The sequence below is a fragment of the Schistocerca nitens genome, chromosome 10 (assembly GCF_023898315.1).
Source record: "Schistocerca nitens isolate TAMUIC-IGC-003100 chromosome 10, iqSchNite1.1, whole genome shotgun sequence".
Taxonomy (NCBI): Eukaryota; Metazoa; Arthropoda; class Insecta; order Orthoptera; family Acrididae; genus Schistocerca; species Schistocerca nitens.
This window is the reverse complement of record NC_064623.1, coordinates 51,757,434-51,782,304: the sequence shown is the minus strand read 5'-3', so window position 1 is coordinate 51,782,304 and position 24,871 is coordinate 51,757,434. Positions and strand designations below refer to the sequence as shown.

The 24,871-nt window shown below is 37.1% G+C and overlaps 1 protein-coding gene across 3 annotated transcripts in view; it reads right to left on the bottom strand.

Annotated features, from left to right (window-relative positions):
* Positions 1–24,871, bottom strand: part of LOC126210186 (uncharacterized) — a 221,713-nt gene that overhangs the window by 81,326 nt on the left and 115,516 nt on the right. The window contains exon 1 of one of the 3 annotated variants that reach the window (XM_049939352.1): positions 18,973–19,041. The exons of 1 other annotated variant lie outside the window; for it this stretch is intronic. The gene's annotated coding sequence lies outside the window, so the exon portion shown is untranslated. Of the gene's footprint in view, positions 1–13,574; positions 13,672–18,972; positions 19,042–24,871 lie in introns of those variants that run through there. One more of the 3 variants, XM_049939351.1, reaches the window with a different exon arrangement.

The window sequence follows — 24,871 nt, the reverse complement described above, 5'->3', positions numbered from 1 at the left end:
TGCATGTTAACATTAAGTACTCTCAGCTAAGTAAATATGCAAATAAAACAATGCCAAAAGTAAAGTTTAAAATAGGCTTTCGCAACATTCGGGGTATGGCGGATAAAAACTTAATAGTTAACGAACTTTCAAATGAAAACATGGTGGATATTTTATTTTTATGTGAACATTGGTGTAAAGGGGATGATCTTGGGTATGAAGTATTGAATGGTTCACATTACTTAGTTGCTGTAATAAAGGACATTATTGAAACAGTGGGGTAGCAATATATGTAAAAACAACCTCTTGCATCAAACTGTGGTAGGACAGATCTCAACACTGTGATAAACTGCATTTTGAAATATCAGGTCTAGTAATCAAGTGGCACTAGTAGTGAACAGGTAACCCAGTGGTGACCCTCATGTCTTCCTTGACAAACATGAGGACCTTCTAACACACATCTGCACACCAAAATGGAAAAATATTATCATTGGAGGGATGTCAATTCAAGTTTTATGTCCTGCTGGACAAATGAAACTTGTGACAGAGTTCACAAATTTGCTTCGATGATTTAACCTATACTCTGTTACGTGTAAACTTACAAGTGGCTCTGAAAGTCTTGACAATATATCTACAAATTCTAAAAAAACTTATGTCCACTGATGTAATTAGTTTCACTTTCTCAGATCATGATGCAGTATGTATTATTCATAACGAGTATTTCTTGGAATTTTTAAATATATTAGAATATAACATTCCTCTGAAAAGATGTACAGTACAGGGAATATTAGTAGTGATTACAAAAAAACAGAAAACAAAGGAATGGTATACTCCGCAGTCAGGGCAATTGAAAAGTATTATTATGCTATATTCTATTCTGGTCTGTACAAAATCAGTATATCATAACTGTATAATGAATTATATACTACATCTAGTGTAAGTATAGGCAGGCCATCAATGAAGCAACATAATACAGTTAACATTGGAAAGTTTAATAACAAATGCAAAAAAGCCTGAAGTATAATTAAGTCTAGTGCACATTTAAACAAATATATGATATTGCTATAACCTAAGAAGAATTTAACCAATTTTGCATCCAATCCATTGAAGAAATTAGTAGTTAAATAAATAACCCCCCTCCCCCCCAAAAAATGCAATTAGTATCATGGACAACTGCATTGTAAAGCCTCCCCCGAGCACTTCCACTTAAGTGTGTCCAAATACTATCCTGAAAACAGTGAAAACTTTCAAACCTTCAGATAGTGTTGGTTAGTATGATTTGTCATGTAATTTATTGAAAGATGTTATTGAGTGTCTAGTTTATCCTGATATACTGAAAGTTTCAAGAGTTGTGCCCATATATAAAAAAGGAGAGAAGAATTGTACAGCTAGCTACAGGCCCATGACCATCAGCAGTGTTTTTCTAAAAATTTTGAAATGATTATGTATGATCAAGTTAGTATTTACTTAGGTAGATCAAACATAATTAAGTGATAAACAATTTGGATTTAGGAAAGGTAAATCCACAACTGATGCAATTTATTCCTAGTAAAATTTGTTCTAGATGTGTTCGAGACTGGGTGCTACACCCAAATTACATTTTGTGACCTGAATGGAACTTTTCATTGCGTAGAGCACGATACTTTGTTGAATAAGGAATTTTACTATGGTTTTGATGGCAACAATATAAATATGTCTAAATCTTTCCTAAAGAATCACAAAAGTGTGTCCAATGGTAGTGAGAAGTCAAATTTGATACATGTTGGATCTGGAGTGCCACAAGAATCGGCACTCGGGCCTTTTTAGTTAATATTAATCATTAATGACCTGCCAGTATTTATAAATTTTAATACGATATTGTATGCCAATGACACAACTTCTCTAAATAACAGCTCATATCTACGCATATTGGAAACATTGACCGAAAACACCCTTGCTCGATCTTAGTTATGGTTCAGAGCGGACGGTTTCTTACTAAATGAAAGTAAAACCCAGGCACTCTACTCTAGCTTCTACGAGATTCCTAACCAGCAAGAATTAGAAACTGTTAAAATTAAGGTGTTATTATTGACAATAAATTAAATATATATTGTTAGACTTTCAAGAGTAATTTATTAAATCAGAAATTTAAAAAGACATGTTCCAAATAACTATGTAAGATCAGCGTATGTTATTTTGTTCGAAAGAATAATATCATATGGAATTTTTTGTGGTATAGCCGATGTCACATAAATGACATTTTATTTTTGCAAAAGAAAGAATTAAAAATAATGAATCATTTCGATACAAAAGAAGATTGTAAACTTCTATTTATTAAGCTGCAGTATCTGACAGAAGTAAATTTATTCATTTATAATGTTTTATTATACATTAGAAACTGTTTCTAATTTTGTATTGAGAGGTGATAATAACAATAATAATAATAATAATAATAAAACCCGTGGAGGCTCGGGTAAAGAATAGGCCTTCGGTATGTTCTGCCAGTTGTAAAAGGCGACGGAAAGAACAAACCACTAATAGGGCTAACCCCCCTTTTAGTGTGATTAGTTGGTTCAGGACAGAACTAATGAAGCCTCGTACAAGCGCTGTTATGGTCGGGGACAACGCTTTAACCCTATGCCCGTCAACAGTGGTAACGACACTGCTAGCCACACGGAAAATGATTTAAATCCAAATAGAGGTGTTTTGCAGGATATGCTTCCTGCAACCACCCTAGAAAGAAAACAAAGACAGAGGATGAGATGGTCAGATGAAGTTAACCAACACCTCATGTTCTGTTATTACCAAGCAACAAACTTAGGAACCAACACAACTGGATACAGATCACAAGTATACACAACATTTATTACCAGATACCCAGAATTAAAATTTTTAACAGAACAATGACTAGCTGATCAGATTCGTGTAATAATAAAAAATAACAGGATACCCCAGTCAGAATTAGAAAACGTCAAACAACAAGTATAACAAATACTGGAACAAAATAATGTGCAATAAGAAGAAGAAGAAAATACAATAATGGACTCAATCATCCCAGAGCAAACAAACAAAGAACAACACGCACTAATTAAACAATCAGAGGAAAACGAAATCTTAAGACAGCCACCAGAACAACACAAATAGAACACGAAGTGACACACATGTTAGATACAGAAGAAAAATTTCAGTTGACGTATATAGAATACAAAGACACAAATACAGACATTAGACAATTCTTGCATAGACCACCAAATAACCCACAAGTCGAAACAACAATAACAAATATCAACACAATCATACACAACAAAATAAATGAAAATAAAACTATGGAAGAGTTACAACTACTGGTTTATGTAGGAGCACTCACTACACTAAATATACACACTAGGAAGAGATCAGAACCAACCAACACACAGAAGAAACCCACAAAACCAGCATGGCAACACAGGCTACAGATCAGAATAGAAAAACTGAGAAGAGACATCGGACAGCTAACACAATTTATAAGAAATGAAATATCAGACAAAAAACGAAAAGGGTTAGGTAAAATCTCACAACAAGAAGTGATAGAGCAATTAGATGAAAAGAAGCAGAAATTACAAGCATTGGCCAAACGAATTAGAAGATACAAAAAAAGTGAAAATAGAAGGGGAAAAAAAGTGAAAATAGAAGGGAAAAAAAGTGAAAATAGAAGGAAAAAAAAGTGAAAATAGAAGGAAAAAAAAGTGAAAATAGAAGGAAAAAAAAAAAGTGAAAATAGAAGGAAACAAAACCAAACATTCAACACAAACCAAAAGAAATTTTACCAGACAATAGATAACACACACATTAAAATAGACAATCCACCAAACATAACAGACATGAAACACTTCTGGAGCAACATATGGTGAAACCCGGTACAACATAACAGACACGCACGGTGGATACAAGCAGAAACAGACACATGCAAGATGATACCGTGGATGCCTGAATTGATAATTTTGCAACATGAAGTCACCCAAGCAATTAATTCTACTCACAATTGGAAACCCCTGGAAAAGATAAAATAGCAAATTTCTGGCTAAAGAAGTTCACCTCAACACATTCACATCAAACTAAATTATTTAAAAATCACATTGCAGGCCCATACACATTCCCTGATACACTTACACATGGAATAACTTATCTTAAGGATCAAGCAGACACAGGAAACCCAGCTAAATATCGCCCCATAACATGCCTACCAACAATATACAAAATATTAACTTCAGTCATTACACAGAAATTAATGACACATACAACACAGAACAAAATTATAAATGAAGAACAAAAAGGCTGCTGCAAAGGAGCACGAGGATGTAAAGAGCAACTGATAATAGATACGGAGGCGACATATCAAGCTAAAACTAAACAAAGGTCGCTGCACTACGCATACATTGATTACCAAAAAGCTTTTGATAGTGTACCCCACTCATGGTTACTACAGATATTGGAAATATACAAAGTAGATCCTAAATTGATACAGTTCCTAAACATAGTAATGAAAAATTGGAAAACCACAGTTAATATCCAAACAAATTCAAATAATATCACATCACAGCCAATACGGATTAAGTGTGGAATATACCAAGGAGACTCATTAAGTCCTTTCTGGTTCTGCCTTGCTCTGAACCCTCTATCCAACATGCTAAATAATACAAATTGTGGATATAATATTACTGGAACATACCCACGCAAAACACATTTGCTACTCATGGATGATCTAAAACTACTGGCAGCAACAAATCAACAACTCAACCAATTACTAAAGATAACAGAAGTATTCAGCAATGATATAAATATGGCTTTTGGAACAGACAAATGTAAGAAAAATAGCATAGTCAAGGGAAAACGCACTAAACAAGATGATTACATATTGGATAACCACAGCGACTGCATAGAAGCGATGGAAAAAAACAGATGCCTATAAATATCTAGGATACAGACAAAAAATAGGAATAGATAATACAAATATTAAAGAAGAACTAAAAGAAATATATAGACAAAGACTAACAAAAATACTGAAAACAGAATTGACAGCAAGAAACAAGACAAAAGTTATAAATACTTATGCTATACCAATATTGACCTACTCATTTGGAGTAGTGAAATGGAGTAACACAGACCTATAGAAGCAGCCAATACACTTACACGATCACAAAGCCACAAATATAGAATACATCACATACATTCAGCAACAGAAAGATTCACATTAAGCAGAAAGAAAGGATGAAGGGGATTTATCGACATAAAAAACTTACATAATGGACAGGTAGACAATTTAAGAAAATTCTTTATAGAACGAGCAGAAACTAGCAAAATACACAAAGCAATACATCGGCTACACCATCACTTCTACAACCCTTTAGATCACATAACATCAACAGATACGAAGAAAGTAAATTGGAAAAAGGAAACACTACACGGCAAGCACCTGTATCATCTAACACAGCCACACATCGATCAAGACGCATCCAACACATGGCTAAGAAAAGGCAATATATACAGTGAGACGGAAGGATTCATGATTGCAATACAGGATCAAACAATAAACACCAGATATTACAGCAAGCATATTATTAAAGATCCCAATACCACAACAGATAAATGCAGACTTTGCAAACAACAAATAGAAACAGTAGATCACATCACAAGCGGATGTACAATACTAGCAAATACAGAATACCCCAGAAGACATGACAATGTAGCAAAAATAATACATCAACAACTTGCCATGCAACAAAGTAATAGAACAACACGTTCCTACATACAAGTATGCACCACAAAATGTGCTGGAGAATGATGAATACAAATTATACTGGAACAGAACCATTATAACAGATAAAACAACACCACATAACAAACCTGACATCATACTAACCAATAAAAAGAAGAAATTAACACAACTAATCGAAATATACATACCCAATACAACAAATATACAAAAGAAAACTGGAGAAAAAATTGAAAAATACATCCAACTGGCTGAGGAAGTCAAGGACATGTGGCATCAGGATAAAGTTGACATTATACCAATTATACTATCAACTACAGGAGTCATACCACACAATATCCACCAGTACATCAACACAATACAGCTACATCCAAACATATATATACAACTACAGAAATCTGTAATTATTGAAACATGTTCAATTACCCGAAAGTTCCTAAATGCAATATAACATATACCGTACAGTTAAAAGGAAGTCACACTTGATCAAGGTCCGCGTCGCTTTCCATTTTTAACCAGACTAACGTCTTAGACAGAAAAAAGATGATGATGATGATAATAATAATAATAATAATAATAGAACATGTATTGATGTACCATATCATTGATTACCTAAATCACAGAACTCCTACCTAGTCCTTTGACTAAGAATGGTTAATGGGCTAAGAATGTTACGCACCGACTTTAAAGAATTGCCTGTAAATATTTTTAAAGCTACATTGCATAATATGCTAGTTAATAACCATTATTACACTATAACAAATTTTTTGAAGCTGGAAGTACTGATGTTTAACATACGGATTCTACTTTTACCTATTTCATGTAAATCGAAGTACTCTGATATAGCAGTGTCAATTTTATGCTCTTGACTTTGTCTACTGCTGTAATGAGTCAAATGACAATAAAAATTTAGTCGCAAACAATAAGCAGCTAACACACAGAAGTGGGTACACATTAAGGCACCAATGATCAAAATATCTGTGCCTATAATCCTAACACCCAGTATATCAATAACATACCACATACTTTTAATGAGTGACATTATAAAATGAAGGCGACAAAATGAGTAATATACCATGATACATATGTAATAAAATGGATCACTCCTGTATGTGATAGCTCAGTACCCATTAAGAGGAAAAAGTAAATTTTATAAAATTCAATGTTTTCAGACAATCACTACAAACATGGTTCAAATAGTGAAACTGTTTCACACCGAACATCTGAAATGTCATATTCCAACCTAGCCTAGACCCCAGACTAAGGTACAGACCAGTCAAACACCAAAATGATTTTTTCCCCCCCACATTCACCGACTTCACCAACTCTCAAACACATTGATGCCTTCCAATCTGAGGTATACCTCGGGCTATGCTACAGATCAGTTTTTCACCACAGCCAGTTTGATGGTATCACATTTGTTGGCTTCATCGAACTGCAACCAATCTATTGCATTACAACATAACCAAGACCTCACACCCTAAGCTACTGGCCAGTTTATCACCATAGGCAGGTTTGTTACTCACACATCTGTGTTACTTTCATGCTACTTCCCAGTCCGTGAGGTAACCGCAGTATTGTAAATCTACCATTACATGGATACTCTGCAAACTAGTGTGATGTGTTGCAGAGGGTACCACCCACTGCACCACTTTTAGGGCTTCTTTCTGTTACATTCACATGGGGAATGTAGATGAGATGACTTTTTACATGCCTCTGTATGTGCTATTCCGTTCACTTATGAAACATGGATATAATGACTGTTTAAATGCCTCGGTAAGAACTGTAATTAATCTAATCTCCTCCTCACTATCGCTACAGAAGCAATACATAAGGAGTTTTAGTATATTACTAGACGTATTTTTAAAATCTAAGTCTTGAAATATTGTTTGTAGGATTTCTCACGATAGTTTGCATCTATCATTAAATTTTTAGTAACTGTAAAACAGCAGTGTTTTCAATTACTAGTGTTAAGTCAGTACCATCTCATTTTCCAACATTGCAAACCTACGAAAAAGTGTATAATACTTTGGCCACAATTGTCATTTTATCTAACATGATAATTATCCCTGTACAATATGTGTAACATACGGTAAAAACACCTTTAGAATTATAACTGTTTTTATTAATTCTGGATGATGTGAAATCAATACTATTTGGAGTATAATCAGTTTATGTAGCAGATGAGTATTCCACTGGGGCCAAATCATATATATTTTGTTTCAGAAGTTTGCACCCTCTTCACCAGAGGTGCTGCCACTGCAACAAGCTTTTCAAGTTCATGCTTATTCTGCTAAAAGTGCCATGTATGTTAGTTTCTTCCGATGTTTGGCTTTTCCACCTGAGTAAAATGTCAAGGTATACACCACAACCAATTTCATGATAATCACTTAATAAAATGTTATATTTGGTAGGTGTGCAGCATTAATGACAGTCTTTCGCACAAATGGGGTCTTGTGATGGGCTCTGACACTAAGTGATGACTGCTCCACAATACTGAGATTGAGTGACTCTGTTTGATTCTATTTAAAAACTTGGTCCTAGGAAGACAAGAGTACCATTTTCAAACGCAATCCTAAACAGTTATTACGAACAGCTATGTTCCATCTTACAAAAAAGTTTTGAGGGAACTCTTCATACCTGGTAGGTTGAAATTTACCTGGTTGGTCTGGTCTAAGTGCCAACTACATCCAGTGTGGCTACTCAAACTTGGGAGGTGTGTGTGTGTGTGTGTGTGTGTGTGTGTGTGTGTAAGTGTTAAGTGTGTGTGTAAGTGTTAAGTATGAGTGTGTGTAAGTGCGAGCGGGAGGGGGGGGGGGAGAGTGGAGATGAGGGGAGGGGGTTACACCCTGGGAATTCCAAGTATGTGGAGGAAGATGTCGTATGAAGCGCCTGAGAAATTAATGATGAGTGGCGAGTGTTGAGCATCTCACACTAACAACTTCCGCAATTACGAAAACGGCAGATTTTAAACATTGACAAGTTACATTGGGATTCAAATAATTAACACACTTTGAAATATTAAGTATTTTAAAATCTGTGACTTGTAAAGCTCAACAAAATTCCAATGGTGTGTGTGTGTGGAGGGGGTGGGGTGGGGGTGGGGGGGCAGAATTCCTTTAGATTTTACAAAATTCCTGAAATTCTGAGATTTCTCCGATATTAACAGTTAAAAGTAATTCCCCAAGTCTGGATTTTCGAGAAGAATCGCCCCCTAACCTACCAAGGTGACATCCCAGCATTCCGGGTCATTGGAAGTGTCCAATTCCAAATGTCTGGTTTGGCCTGTGACATAATGGTGGTGTGGTGTGTGACATCACTATCGCCTGGTGTTTTTGAGGTGGTTTGTGTTTATAGATGTGCTGTTTTATTTGATGGTGCCCCCTGGTTGTGGATGTCGACATACTGAGTTTAATGCGTGGTAGTGGGTTCAATTGAATCTTGGTTATCACTGTGGCGACGAAGTTTGTTTGAGTCTGGGTGCTCAGCACTGTGGATTTGGTAGTGCTTGCTTTGTTTTCAGAGAGTTATTGTATTTTTTCCAACTTGTTTATGCATATGCCATCTTTGTTAGACGTGATTAGTTTGGTGTGTGTGCGCGCGCGCCCACTCGCCAACCAACCTAGGTGACTTTGGTGGAGGCATTTTTTTTGTGAGTGTATTTTGTTTTGGTTTTATTCTCTAATAATTCTGAAGTTTTGTCTGTAAATTAATGTTATTTAGATTGTATTTTTAATTCATCTAGTGAATATCGTTTTTTGTGTTTTCAAGTTGCTGGAGGTTTCGGTGGTGTTTTGTGAGTTATGTAGGTGTGTGAAGTTAGTGGTTGTGGTTTGCTAGTAGATATCGAGAGCTGTGTTTGAGGTATATAAGTCAAGGGATTGATTTTATTGGTATCGAGGGTTTCGTTTGAGCTGTACAGGTCAAGAGAAATGTTCAATTACACTTTTTGGAATTCCAGATGTTGGTTGGTTGGTATCATGGGCTTGGTTTGCGCTATAGGCTCTCCCTCTTGTTAAATGTTTAACTTGTCCCCTTCCCTATACCCACATTTCCCGCAGTTGTCCCATTTGAGTTTCATATTATTGTTGGAGAGAGACATTCCTGCATTGTTTTTATTTTTGTTCACATTTGTTGGCATGCATATGTAGTGACGATATTGTCACCATTTTTTATATGCTGCAAGTAGGCATATCCAACGTACTGATCACATCATTGGTCAAAGCAGATGGGTAGATTCAGATGCTTCCCTAACGGCAGCACTTCTGCCATCAACATTCAAACCTAGGAGCCTCCATAATGGTCACTGTTATTCTGTTAAAAATCATTAATTACAGTTTGAAAGGCACTCAAATTAACCTGGCCCAAAATTACTCTCTAACAGAGGTAATGATGGTATGTAATTCCTGTCTCATGTCTTGGGGACATATATAATCAGGGGGCAATGTTGTTTTATTTTACCACTTCATACCTTTACAAGATAAAGGCAGTAAGACAGGTTAATAACAAATGCTGGCATGTCACAAACTCTGTGATTACTGCAACTGATATTCAAATGAAAAGCCACAAGTCGCACAATCTGATTTTACAATTGCTTTCACTCGGCAGATGTCAGTATCAGGTAAATGCCGCCATGGTGGCAACACATTCGGTGTTGAAAGTATCATTTGGTATTATATTTAAAAGAAATTAACACTTAATTCTGGTACCGAATAATACTTTCAATCCCTAACATGTTGCCACCAGGGGAATGGTTATCCTATGATGCTCACGTCTGCCTAGCAAAACTGGTTATGAAATGAAATTGAGTGACACCTGTCTAATTTGAATACAAATGTCCATGGGTTCGTTGAAGGTCTTGAGTGTGTATGTATAGTAAGATTTTTTAGAGAAATCCAAAGCATTTCTCAATTTAACGAGATGTACAGAGATTCCACAGACATCGAAAGTGTAACTGTTGCAAGAAAGTAAATAATTATGGAAATTAAAAAGTTGGGCTGTTGTGAACATGTTCAGAAAAGAATGGGAGCAATATTAAGGGGGGGGAAAAAAAGTATGAAACAGATTAACATGAAAGGGTATGACTTACTGACAGCACATTTTATCAGTTGTACTCTGATGGTACAGATACAGAAGCAATGTTGAGGAGAGTGTAGAAACAATGAGGAGAGCAGCTGGCCCACACTCGTCCACAAGATTTCAACTGATAATCCTCGACATCCACCTGGACACCTCCGTACATTGCTCAAGTGGCTTAAAAAAAAAACCAACACTCACATCACAGGCAGAAGATGAGACACCACAGTTACTAGACTTAAAAAAACCCAAAGCAGTTACACATACATAGAAATACTATTTTTTTGTTACCACCTACAGCACACAATGTATTACTGAATGTCTTCAGAAATATTACAAAAAGATGGGTTGAACAAATTGCCTTCTATACAACAGAATAATCGAAAATATGTACCAGTAATAAAAACGATCTAATCTACTAAAGCTGCTGTGTATGACATGTTTACTATAGCACTTGAGCTTTTCCGAAAATGTTATTGTATCATACTACTGTGCTTCAATGTCACAATGAATTTATACTTACAATTAACATGTATCAAGCATATATTTTATATTTGTTAAAATATTTTTTCCCGTGTATATGCCGTGTTACAAATACAGTTTCTCCTTTTGTCATTCTGATTGATGCATTTATATTTAATGATTACTAAATGTGTCCAGTATAAACCTTATATATTTCTTCAACATCTTAGAAATGTATAAGTTATTATGTACATGTACTTACATGCTGGATGTAAAATGATGACGTCAATTACATTGAAAATGCTTAAAGATGGACCAATAAATCAAATTAAAACCAGTGTACCATTGTAGCCATGAGGGAGTCACAAAATCAGTATACAAAGATCCTTGTTGAACAAATTTACTCAGGAAATGTTTGCACAGCAACCCAAAAACCACACCGCTGCCAATGGGAACATACTCCATATACTATTTATGGGACAAAATACCCTAAATGTTAAGTGTAACCTAGTTTTTATGTGGGCAAACAAGACCTTGTAAAATTTGAAAAAAAAAAAAAAATAGATTTATTATATCACATCAGATGTCCGTAATGTTATTTTAAAATATGGAATCTTTTAACAACATTGTGTCCTGTAGCTGCACTTAACAAAACACACCTTTTTTGCAATTATCATCCTACTTACACTGCAATGTATTTCAATTCTAGCTGCATGCCCGTGACTAAAAGAGATTGAATGTAACATTGCTCATTTCACTGGACTCTAATTAAGGATAAACATTAATTTTGAAAATAGTTTCCCACAGTGACAGCTTAATGCTTAAGGCCCAGTATCCTTAAATCTTTTGACAGGTCATCACTTTCTTTCCGTTAATCGTGTTCTATAAAAATAAATTACAGCACTATCCTACTATTTCATTTTTCATTAAATACGAACTTATTTTGCACCTGCATATAGGGACTTACGCTGATTTTCAGAAAATTGTTGATGTTACAACAGGATTCCCGTAGGTAGCAATTTGCATGAAAAATTTTAGCTGATAATCATGTACCTTTGGAGAAAATTGCAGAACACTTTAGACATGTCGTAAAGAAACTAAACGTCTTTCAAATTGTGGTTTACGCATGCGTGGATCGGGTGTTCCTCCTCAGATATAATCGTATTACAACCACGATTTCGTGGTTACCCGCACCCCCAGTCACTGTACTTAAACAATGTCTCCAAAAGTAATCAAACTCAGACTTCGTAAACGAACCATTATATACCAGTTACAAAACATGGGCTGTCTAAAGGTTAGGGATAAAGGTACTTGAACTTGGTAGGGGCAAAATTTATTGACAATTTTCTGCGTAATTTGGAGCAAACATAACACAAAACGGCACTACAGAAGAGTCCGATTACATCCGTCTACTTTGACATACGACATCTTCCGTATGCCGGAAACGGCTAGTTCCACAATACACAATATGACGACAATGTTCCACAATACACAATATGACGACAATGACTTTTCTACACACACACACACGCCAACAAAGGAGAACAAAAATAAAAATGAAACTATAATGTCTCATTCCAAAAATAAAACGAAACTAACGGAACAATTATAAAAAAATAAATGACATTGTTTCGCTACCAGCAACAAATCATACCCTTGACCTATACAGGTCAACCACAGCTATGATACCAAAAAACCAAAACCTACAATTCCGAAAAGCGGAACAAAACCCCCATTCGACACGCAAGTCGCCGAAGTGGCGTCAACTCGAAAGATTTGCACCAGGCGAACGGTCTACCCGACGGGAGGCCCTAGCCACACGGCATTTCCATTTATTTTTACTATATGAATTAAAACACAACCGTCATATCATAGATATAGGCAAAACATTACAATTACTACAGAATAAAACCAAAACAAAATTTATTCCGGCAAAACCAACTAGGTTGGCCACCGCACTTACTACCTTAACTCAAGGGCACGTTAGCACGATTACAGTCAAAACTCGAATGAACCCAATACCACACATATTAAACTCAGCACTTTCACATCGACCACCAGAGGACACCATCAAATACAGCAACATGGCAACAAACACACCACCCTTACGTCAAATTGGACGGGTGGGATCGGAAGCCACCGTAAACCCAGAATTCATACAGGAGACGTATAGAACAAATGAAAAGTTCTAATTTTTTAAACTGCGTATTGTTTCGGTGAATGCCACATTTATATCAGTTAATCAAACATCCATCGTAGAGTCGGGAAATGACGCAATTATCCTGATAAAACCATAACAGCTTTTTGTTCGTACTGTTTCACTTACCGTTTGCGTGTTTGCACGTAAAGAAAGTCGCAAATTAAGAGTTACTGACACGACAAATCAGAACACATTACTTCAGCCGAAAATATTTGAGACTCTCGCTGCCGTGGAAATGGGTACTTCCCTCCGCGCCTCTACCTGCTGCATTTCAGCACACGGCTGCCAACTATGCAATGTCACATTCGTTCGTCGCTCTTAAGATCACATCATAATTTTCATTTTCATATTATCCAAATACGACGTCTGTGAAATCATGACGAACCGTCTTCCACCTTCGTTCTGAAGATGCCTCGTTTCAGCACTGTGATGTAAGCTGTGTTTATTTAGCAACTATTCAGAAAAAGACAATACCAATTCTGTATTTAATCGACAAATAAAAAAATTGGTTTCAACGTTGATAATATAGAATTTTGTAATTTTATTCTACCTATCAATAGAGAATAAAATGCAAAATTAATTTTGTTTTACATTTTATTTTTATTTGTTAATTTTTTAAAGTTTGCATAATTGTCTGATATCTTACACGTTTTGAAAGTTTACACCGATCATATTTCAAAAACAATCTGACACAATTCACACTGTCCGTCACTTCACGTCACGTCAAAGCATTCTGCAATGAATTTCAAATGGCGGCATCCACACTAACCTTCACGTTGCGTCACGTTACCGTCAAGGTTTCTTGGAAAGAAAAAGTTTTGACAATTGACGTCGACGATCCGTCGTTGACCACGTGACCCCCAGTTTTTTTCCAATACAGCGCCATGTTCTAACGTCTTGTACTCTGTGGGACCAGGTTGCTCTTCCATATAGTGTTTTGACACCGATAAGGTTGGTTTCAAAGCTATATGTTCTGTGATATCACATGAGACAAAATAAGATTGTATTGTATTTCGAGAGTTGTAAAATATATCGTCGCCTGAGCAACACGCCGATCTACGTCTTATAAAATGTTATAATAAAGAAGTTTTAAGTCCTTATTTGTGTGTGTGTTTACCTGTGTTAGACATCACCGACAAATTGGTGACCCCGACGTGATCAGTGAGACAACAAAAGAAACCCTGCAACGTAAAGGTGGTGGGGTTGCCATTTTTTTCTAACTATAAATCAACTAAAGCCATAAATATAACAAAATATGCTATAGAATTGAGCTTTGAAGCTACAGCACTGGAAACTAAAATTGCTGGGAATTTATGTTGTGTATTAGGTTTGTACCAATCACCAAATGGTATAATTAAAACCTTCTTTGAACAGCTGGAAGATATAATCCAACAACCTCTCAAAAATATATGCTTATTTGATCATTATAGGAGATCTGAACATAGACACGAGTAAAAATACAGACAATACTAAGACCCTACTGGACGTATTGTGCATATACAATCTAAAAATAAAAATAGATAAACCAACCAGAGTAACAAAGCATAGTGAAACTATTATTGATCATGTAATAACAAATATTCCTACATGCTATTGTGACACACAGGTAATAAACTCCACATTAGCAGACCATTTTGCAATCATGATAGACATAAATATAAAGACTAGTGATTCAGTGCAGAAGATATGGGAGATGGGAAGACAGAACTACCCACATAACATAAATCTACTAAAAAAGATGTTAGTGGCAGAAAACTGGGAAACAATATATGCAGCTAAAGATGCAAACACCAAATGGAACCAGTTTTATTCTTTATTCAATTATTATTACGATGTTACATGTCCTGTTAGTAAAAGGCTTGTCAAACAGCAACAAAAAAAGAAAAGCTGGGTGACTGGAGAAGTACTCCATGCCAGAAATAATCTGAGAATGTATTATGACCTCTCCAAACAAAAAAATACTGAGGCCTACAACACACTGTATAAAATAAAAAAGAAAGAGTACTGTAGTTTTATCAGAGAAACTAAAGCATCATTCATCAGGATGTCTATAGATAAGGGAAAGAACTACTCAAAAGGTTTGTGGTCGTTCATTAATGAAGAGAGAGGAAAAGTAACAAATCGGGCAGAGGACATCTGCCCACTGATGAGCGGAAAAAGCAACGCAAACCCTCTCGAAGTAGCCAATACTTTTAACAGACATTATATTACTGTAGCAGACGAATTAATAAGTCAAAATAAAACAAATGCAGTAAGTAAATTGTTAAACCCCCCACATACAAATCATACTATGGTTTTCACACCTACAACAGATGCAGAAGTGTCAAACCTAATAAAACAACTTAAAATTAAACATTCATCTGGCTTGGATGGTGTCACATCACATCTCATAAAGGAATGCAGGGAATGTATATTAAAACCATTGACACACATGCTGAATGCTGTGATAGAAGAAGGTATATTTCGAGATTCACTGAAAGTAAGTAAAGTGAAGCCAATATTTAAGAAAGGGAACAGGGATGAATTAGGAAATTACAGGCCAATATCATTGATCTCAACATTTGCTAAAATCTATGAAATGATAATAAAGAATAGAATTGTAAGTTTTATAACTAAGTACAGTATACTGCATTCATCACAACATGGTTTCAGAGAAGGGAAGTCAACAAAAACAGCATCAACAGATATAATTGAGCATATTCTTAATTTACTTGACAGGCAACAAAAGACTTGTGGGATTTTTATGGACCTATCTAAGGCATTTGATTGTGTGAACCACTCAAAATTAATGATGAAATTATATCAGTATGGAATTAGAGGAAAATGCTATGACATACTTAAATCACACATTACAAATAGGAAACAATGCACAGAAATCAGACATACTAGTGGGGGAAATATAACAAACTACAGATCAGAATTACAAACAGTTAAACACGGCCCGCATCTCGTGGTCGTGCGGTAGCGTTTCTTGCTTCCCACGCCCGGGTTCCCGGGTTCGATTCCCGGCGGGGTCAGGGATTTTCTCTGCCTCGTGATGGCTGGGTGTTGTGTGCTGTCCGTAGGTTAGTTAGGTTTAAGTAGTTCTAAGTTCTAGGGGACTTATGGCCACAGCAGTTGAGTCCCATAGTGCTCAGAGCCATTTGAACCATTTTTTGAAGTTAAACACGGTGTGCCGCAAGGGTCTGTGCTTGGGCCAATACTATTTATACTCTACGTAAATGACTTCCCTAGCTATATAAATCAGAAACTTATAATGTATGCTGATGACACAACAATCATTTGCACAGCTGACACAAAAGAGGAGCTTGAGAAGGAAGTACTCCTGACTATTGAAAATGCAAATAAATATTTAACACAAAACAACCTGTTTATGAATCAGTCTAAAACAATGAATGTAGTATTTCAGACCAAGCATACTGAAAATTATAATATAAATGTTAATATAAATGGAAAGACTATTAAAGAAGTAACCAGCACAAATTTTCTAGGAACTATAATAGACAAACATTTGGCATGGGGGGAGCACATAGATGCACTGTGTACAAAGATAAACAAACAGATCTTCATCATGCATAAAACAGCTAAGACAGTGGATAATAAAGTCCTCAGATCAATGTATTATGGACTTGTCTTCCCACATTTGTCTTATTCAGTTCATATATGGGGAAATGCACAAGCTGGCTACCTAAAAAGAATATTCACAATTCAGAAAAGGGCAGTGAGATGCATTGCAAAAATACCACCAGGACAGACCTGTAGGCAAGCTTTTGTACACTATAATATTATGACAGTATATTCACTGTACATATACCAAAGCATAATGGCAGTAAGGTCAAATGATAAACACCTCCTAAATAAAGATGTACACAAACACGGTACAAGAGGAAATGAAAATTACTACATGATAAACAGAAATCTAAAACTGGCTATGACTGCCCCAGAAGAAGCAGGCAAAAGGTTTTTTAATAAACTCCCCAAAATCATTAAAAAAGAAACAGATCTAAAATGTTTTAAAAATCATTTGAAACTATATCTCACAGAGAAATGTATATACAGTTTGAGTGAATACTAAGATGGTGTTGAAATACATCATTACTGAAATGTACCTTCAAAATTATCATTTCTGTATGTTGTTTGGATTTGTGTGTACATATAATGTGAAACATGTAAAACCTTTGTATGATTATGGACTATTTCTGTTTAATTATTTGTTTCATTTATATATAATGAAATCAAGTTTAATGTTAATAGGCTATTGTATGACACACCCAATACTCTCAGGTGGATTTTCAGCTGGAGTCCATGGGCAAAGAATAAATAAATAAATAAATAAATAAATAATTATCGGCGAATTATCCAACGCGGAAATTGCTGGAATTCTGTGCAGACAGTGTTCAATAAAATACCCAAATTGCAATCAGGAAGTGGACTTGACGGGGAAAATCCTGTGGGTACTCCGGATATCAATAAGGTAAGCGTAAAGGTTCCTCCCTTTTGGATAGAAAACGCCGATATTTGATCTTACCAAGCCGAAGCTCAGTTTACAGTCGCTGCCATAGCAACGGAAGCAACTAAGTTCAATTATCTGCTGGCCCAGCTTGAACCGAAACATGTCGAAAACATCTGGGATCTGGTAATCAGTGATGTAAATTATAAATATTCGCTGGCAAAAGAACGGCTTTTAACAATTTTCAAGGAAAGTGAAGAACGTAAAATAATAATAATAAAAAAAACGGTTAAGTGGGTTGGAACTTGGCGATATGAAACCTAGCCAGTTACCACGAAAAATGCGAAACTATGCTGCTACCAACTTGTCGGAGGACGCTTTAAAACCATTGTGGTTCGATAAACTTCCTAGTAATAGTCGAAGTATATTAGAGATACTGGAAGAAACGACGGACAAGATTGTGCAGATGGCCGATCGTACAGTGGAGATGCAATATGCTGATGAGCTTCTGTAAAGTTTGGAAGGTAGCAGACGAGATACTGGCAGAAGGAGAGATGTGAGGACGGGACGTGAGTCGTGCTTGGGTAGCTCAGTTGGTAGAGCACTTGCCCGCGAAAGGCAATGGTCCTGAGTTTGAGTCTCGGTCTGGCACACAGTTTTAATCTGCCAGGAAGTTTCATATCAGCGCACACTCCACTGTAGAGAGAAAATCTCATTCTAGCTTCAACTTACCCTGTCCCAATCAATTCCTTGCACATTCTTATCAGTACAAGATCTTTTTGTAAAATTTAAAGACTTAGAAAATGAAGTTAAGACGCTCTGAGAGTCAAATAGATTCAGGTTGCGCAGCAGAAGCAGAAACAGAACACAGTTTAAAAAATGGTAAATATTGTTATTATCACTTCAAATTTGGCTCACGGTGTAAACCTGAAAAGTGTGTAAAACCTTACCAATGGAAAAATAAGGAAAACAAGGAAGGGTAGAGTCAAAAGCTGCTGAATGTTCTACCCTAGTTCCTACAGTAAGCCGCCAATATGGATTACTTGTTAAAGACAGAAGTTGTGGCGATCTTACCTGGTAGATAGCGGTGCAGATTTGTCTGTTATACCAGTAGCAAAAACTACGAAGCCTGAACCCTCTGACTTTAGTCTCTGTGCTGCAAATGGTTCTGAAATAAAAACTTACGGCTCCATGCTATTAACCATTGATTTAGGTCTTAAACGTAAATTTGAAAGGCCATTTGTAGTAGCAGATGTATCAAAAGCAATATTGGGAGCCGATTTTCTTCATCATTTTGGTTTACTAATGTATCTGATAAATAAAAAGATTATAGATAGCATTACTAAGTTAAAAAATTTCCGCAGAGGTAACCGCTGTGGATGCTAACTCTATGCAAAATGTCAGTATGCAAAGCTGTTAGAGGAATTTCCTGGGCCAACAAAACCATCTATAATACTAAAGGTATTAAAGCATAAAGTACAGCATTATATCACTACTACTAGTGGTCCACGAGTGTATAGTAAAGCTCGTAGTGTTGGACCCACATAAATTGCAAATAGCTAAGAAAGGATCTCAGTTTTTGCTGAATAATGGTATTATACGTCCATCACAATGGGCTAGTCCACTTTACTTTGTTATGAAGTCCAATGGCCAGTGGCAAGTTTGTGGAGATTATCGTCGTCTTAATGGCGGGACTCTCTCAGACCAGTATCCAGTTCCTCGAGTAGATGACGTCAATTTGATGCTTCAGAATAAGAAGATATTCTCCAAGATTGACCTACTAAAAGCGTATATCATATTCCTTTAGTCGAAGAAGACAAACCAAAGTAAGCGGTTATTACTCCTTTTGCCTGTATGAATTCGAAATGCACCTAGCACATTTCAGAGGTTTCTACAAGAAGTGAGAGGGCTGGATTTCTGCTTCCCTTATCTGGATGATATTTTAAGAGCATCGGAATCCCCTAAACAACATATTGAGCATCTAAATTTACTCTTTAAACAATTGAATCAGTATGGTCTTCTGGTACCGCGCGCCGCGGAATTTGAATCCCCACCAGACGCAATGGACGTTGAAGACCCCTAGAGGTCTCTGCACCATCGCGCCATAAGCTGTGGCGGCATGCGCGTACTGGCCTACGTGTAGTGTGAGGGCGCCACAGTGGAACATGTGGTTCCAGCAGCCAATAGTGGCGCCCACGATAGAGTATTTAAGAGCCGGCCTCTCGCTCTGCCAGCTCTCCTTTCCCAAGGTGGCTTCCATCAACTCCCCCTCCCGGATGATGCCCTCTCTCCCTCCATTTAACCCTCCTATCAACTCTGATCCTCACTTCCCTCCTTTCCTCCGTCCTTTCCCTGGGCTCCCTCTTGCCCCCCTTCCATTCTGTGTTTACTCCCTGCCTGACCTCTCTCTACCTCCCTTCTCTCCCCCCCCCCCCCCCCGAGTCCTCAGCACCCCCCACCCCTCTTATGGGTCCTCATCCTCCATTGGCTCCTTTTCCCCCCTCCTCCCTTCGCTTTTCCTCTCCTTCCCCCCTTTTTTATTTTCCCATCATCTGTCCAGTTTCCCGCCACCTGCTCTCAGCTGTGGTATGTCATATTTGTGCCAACTTTTTAGTGCAGTGTTTAAGTGAGTGTTCAGCATTGTGCGTCTTTCCAAAGTGTTCCGAACAGAAATCACGCTGGGTGTGAATTTTATATCTCTTGCGAACAGAAACCAGACTGTCGCCGTGTTTTTTGTCTGTCTATTATTTTTCTGCTTCCTGTGTATTTTATTAGCATCATAAACCCTTTGTTTTATGTTTGAAGTTCCACAATTTTGCGCCATTTTACCCTTAAGTCACCCATTTTATCGCCAACTTTTATTATTTATTATCTTCATCTTTTTAAAACAAATTCTGTAGGCTGAAGAGCGGCGTAATAAGCTGCTGCCATCCCGCCCCCTTCAGGGGGAATCGAAACTCAATAAAGAAAAAAAAAAGCTCTGCCAGCGAGTCTAATCGTTACGTGAGTCACGACTCATCGCCTTGACAAGACAGCGTGTTTATCGTACTTTGATCTCGTTATTCGTGAACGTCTTGGATTCGTTTGGTTGTCTCTGTCAGTCCATTGCGTCTTGCGCGTTGTCGTCGTAAGGTCTATCTCCATCGACCGTTGTTGTTTCGTGTCCGTCCTATCCGTTCGTTTGTTTGTACACGGGCCGCTCTCCGTTTGGTCCCGCCGGGCTTTCTCGGCCACCCCGCGACTGTTCCGGTCGCGGTCACAACAGGTTACAACAGGTCTATTAATAAATGTTGCAAAATCCACATTTTGGAGTACAAGAACTGACATTCTTGCGACTATTAATCTCAACCTTAGAAACTAAGCCGGATCCACAAAAAGTGTCAGCGCTAATGAACTACAAGCAGCCTGAAACTGTTCGCGAACTTCGAAAATTTTTACGAACCATGAATTTTTATCGTAGATATTTAGAACATGCTGCAGAAAACCAATCCTTGTTGAATGATTACCTAAAAGGAACAACTAAAAGTGACAGAAGACATATTGATTGGACAGAAGAGGCAACTGCTCAGTTCCAAAAATGTAAAGAAGATCTTGCAAATGCAACACTTTTAACATTTTTGGGTTTGCACAGCCAACTCGCATTGTTTGTGGATGGATCCGATTTCGGAGGTGGCGCTTTGTTGCAACAATGGCAAGATGAACAATAGAAACCTATTGGATTCTTTTCAAAAAAGTTCACGAATGCACAGAAAAAGTATTCCACATACGACAGAGAACTACTTAGTATTTATATGGCTGTCGAATATTTCAAATAGAAGGTAGAAGGTTATTTATAATGATCATGCCGCTCTAACATATGCATTCAAGCAGAAGAATGAGAAAGCAACATCAATCCAATTACGTTATGTTTATTATATTTCACAGTTTACAACAGATTTGTGACATATTTCTGGTAAAGCAAATGTTGTCGCTCATAGCTTTTCAAGGCCTGAGGAATTGAGGAGGAGGAGGAGGAGATTAGAGTTTAACGTCCCGTCGACAGCGAGGTCATTAGAGACGGAGCGCAAGCTCGGTTGAGGGAAGGATGGGGAAGGAAATCGGCCGTGCCCTTTCAAAGGAACCATCCCGGCATTTGCCTGAAGCGATTTAGGGAAATCACGGAAAACCTAAATCAGGATGGCCGGAGACGGGATTGAACCGTCGTCCTCCCGAATGCGAGGCCAGTGTGCTAACCACTGCGCCACCTCGCTCGGTAAGGCTGAGGAATTGGTTCCAATTAACTATGAAGAAATAGCCCCAGCACAGGAAAAGAACGAAGGGCTTCATCAACTGCAATCTGGCAATAATACGTGACTCAGACAGGAAAGGCAATGGTGGTGTGACGTCTCAACACAAAGTATTCGACCTTATATTCCTGAACAATTCTGTTATGCTATTTTTCAACATTATCATAATTTGGCTCATCCAGGTATCAAGACAACTCTAAAAACGATTACATCAAGGTGAGTCTGGATGAATATGAAAAAGGACATTGCAAATTGGTCATGAGCACGTAAAAAAAAAAAAAAAAAAGTATCACGACATGTGCATTCGGCAATAGGACACTTTTCCGACACTGATGAACGTTTTAAAGTAATTCATCTGGATTTGATAGGGCCAATGCCTCCTTCTGATGAAGATATGTATTGCTTAACATCCATCAATAGAGTTACGAATTGGACAGAAGTAATACCACTTCGGGATATACAAGCAGAAGCTGTAGCTAAAGCTTTCTTCAATTGTTGGATTACTAGATTTGGTACACCTTATCAAATAGTAACTGATCATGGAAGACAATTTAAATCTGAGCTATTTCGAGCACAATCAAAACTATGTGGTTGTAATCAAACTCAAACTACTGCATATCATCGTCAATCCAAAGATTTCATGGCACACTTAAAGCAGCAATCCATTCACATTCAACTACAAAACGGACTCAAGCAGTACCTGTAATCCTTATTGGCCCTTTGTGCTCAGTCAGAGAAAACACGAATGATGCAATAACAGAAATGGTTTATGGTTCACCCATCAGGATACTTGGTGATATTTTTCAAGAAGTAGGAACAAAAAGGGATTCAGACTTACCCCAATTTGTTTCACAACTAAAAGAATATATGAACCGGCTGAAACCTGTGCAAATAGCTTACAAAGTAAAAGAGACACCATTTGTATACAAGGACCTCAACACTTCAAGAGCTGACAGAGTTAAAAAGTCGTTAGAACCTTCCTATGAAGGCCCATACGAAGTCGTGGAAAGAACACCAAAATTTGTTGGACTCAAAATTAAAAATCATGTAAAAAAACATTTCCATCGCCCTATTTAAACCTGCATATTTGCTGAACAAAGACGTTACATTGCCGGAAGATACTTCAGTATCACCACCACTCCAGGAGAAACAACCTGAACATCAAAAACCATGAACATCAAGGTCGGGTCGCGTAATTCGATTTCCCGCAAGACTAGTGGACGTGGTACAGTGAATTGTGACCGTCTTACTTAGAATGGGGTGATGTGGGAGCAGGATGCTCTTCCATATAGTGTTTTGACATCGATAAGGTTGGCTTCAGAGCTATATGTTATGCGATATCATATAAGACAAAAGAATATTGTATTGTTTTTTGAGAGTTGTAAAATGTATCGTCACCTGAGCAACACACCGATTCACGTCTTGTAAAATGTTATAATAAAGAAGTTTTAAGTTCTTATTTGTGTGTATGTTTATCTGTGTTAGGCACCACCAACAAGTCCATGTTGTGTTTGGAAGTGCTGGTATTAGGTAGTGGTTTTCGTGGTTATTCTCCGTCTTTGTTATTCAATCCTTGTTATTGTTTCGTTTGTTATAGTTTTGTTGTAGATTGTTTTGTTTTGTTATCCCCTTCGTTAATCTCAATAAAGGAAGAAGAAATTTTAATCGAAACAGGAAGGCAACAGCCTGAATCACGTGATATGAGCGACAGCAGATATTCGAACACTGTTCGAAAAGAAGCCTTGTGGAATAAAATAGAAGAGGTGGTTGGGGTGCCAGGTAAGAGAAATGATATACTTTTTGTTATACTGTAACAGTGATTTCAAACAAATAATTTAGACATACATGGTTTCGAATTTAACTGCATCACATGGCTCTCCACATGGGAGAGATCCGTGTTGGCTACTGGAAAAGCCTGTGAATATTGTTCTTACAGTTAAAGCAGAGTTCTCAGCACAGCCACCTTGCCTGTATACAGCGTTTATGTTGGTTAGTGTGTCTGAAACGACGTATGGCCGTTCAGGCACAACATGGCCTTTTTTGTAGTTGTAAAATATGAAAGTAGCCATAATAATTCTATCTACATTTTGTGGCACGGCATGAATTCTTCGAAAATATATTCGAAATTTTTGTGCCATTAGGCCAAATGCATTCTCAGAAACTCCGGCTCAACTGAAGAACGGGATACAACCCATTGGCTTTGACCAGTGACGTCGCAGGTCATTCATGGGTGTCAGTGGCTTTACTTTCGAGCCATAGATAATGAATCAATTGTTTGCTGTGGATAAGCGCCATAATTGTAAATTGAAAAATAAAGTGGTTTTAAAAGAAAGCGCTAGATATTGTGTAAGATTCATTTCGTTTGCATTTGTAACACCATAGCTCTAATGCTCTACTGATTTATTTTCCCTTTTGTTTTATTTAATGTTACATCGTTGAGCTTCTGTAAATGTGTTTGAATCGACAACACAAAATGTATACTCCTTTCTTTGTTAAAACTTCGATGTCATGATTTGATTCTATGCAATGTAGTATATCTGTCATTTAAATTCTTTGTCCCAATTGGAGGGAGACAAAACTTACTGTATATATTTGGAATTTGTTTAAATAATTTTGTTTAGAACTACCTAGATGTGCAAATGATATGTTTTGTTTAAATGATTGTTTGCTGTTATGTAAACTGCTGA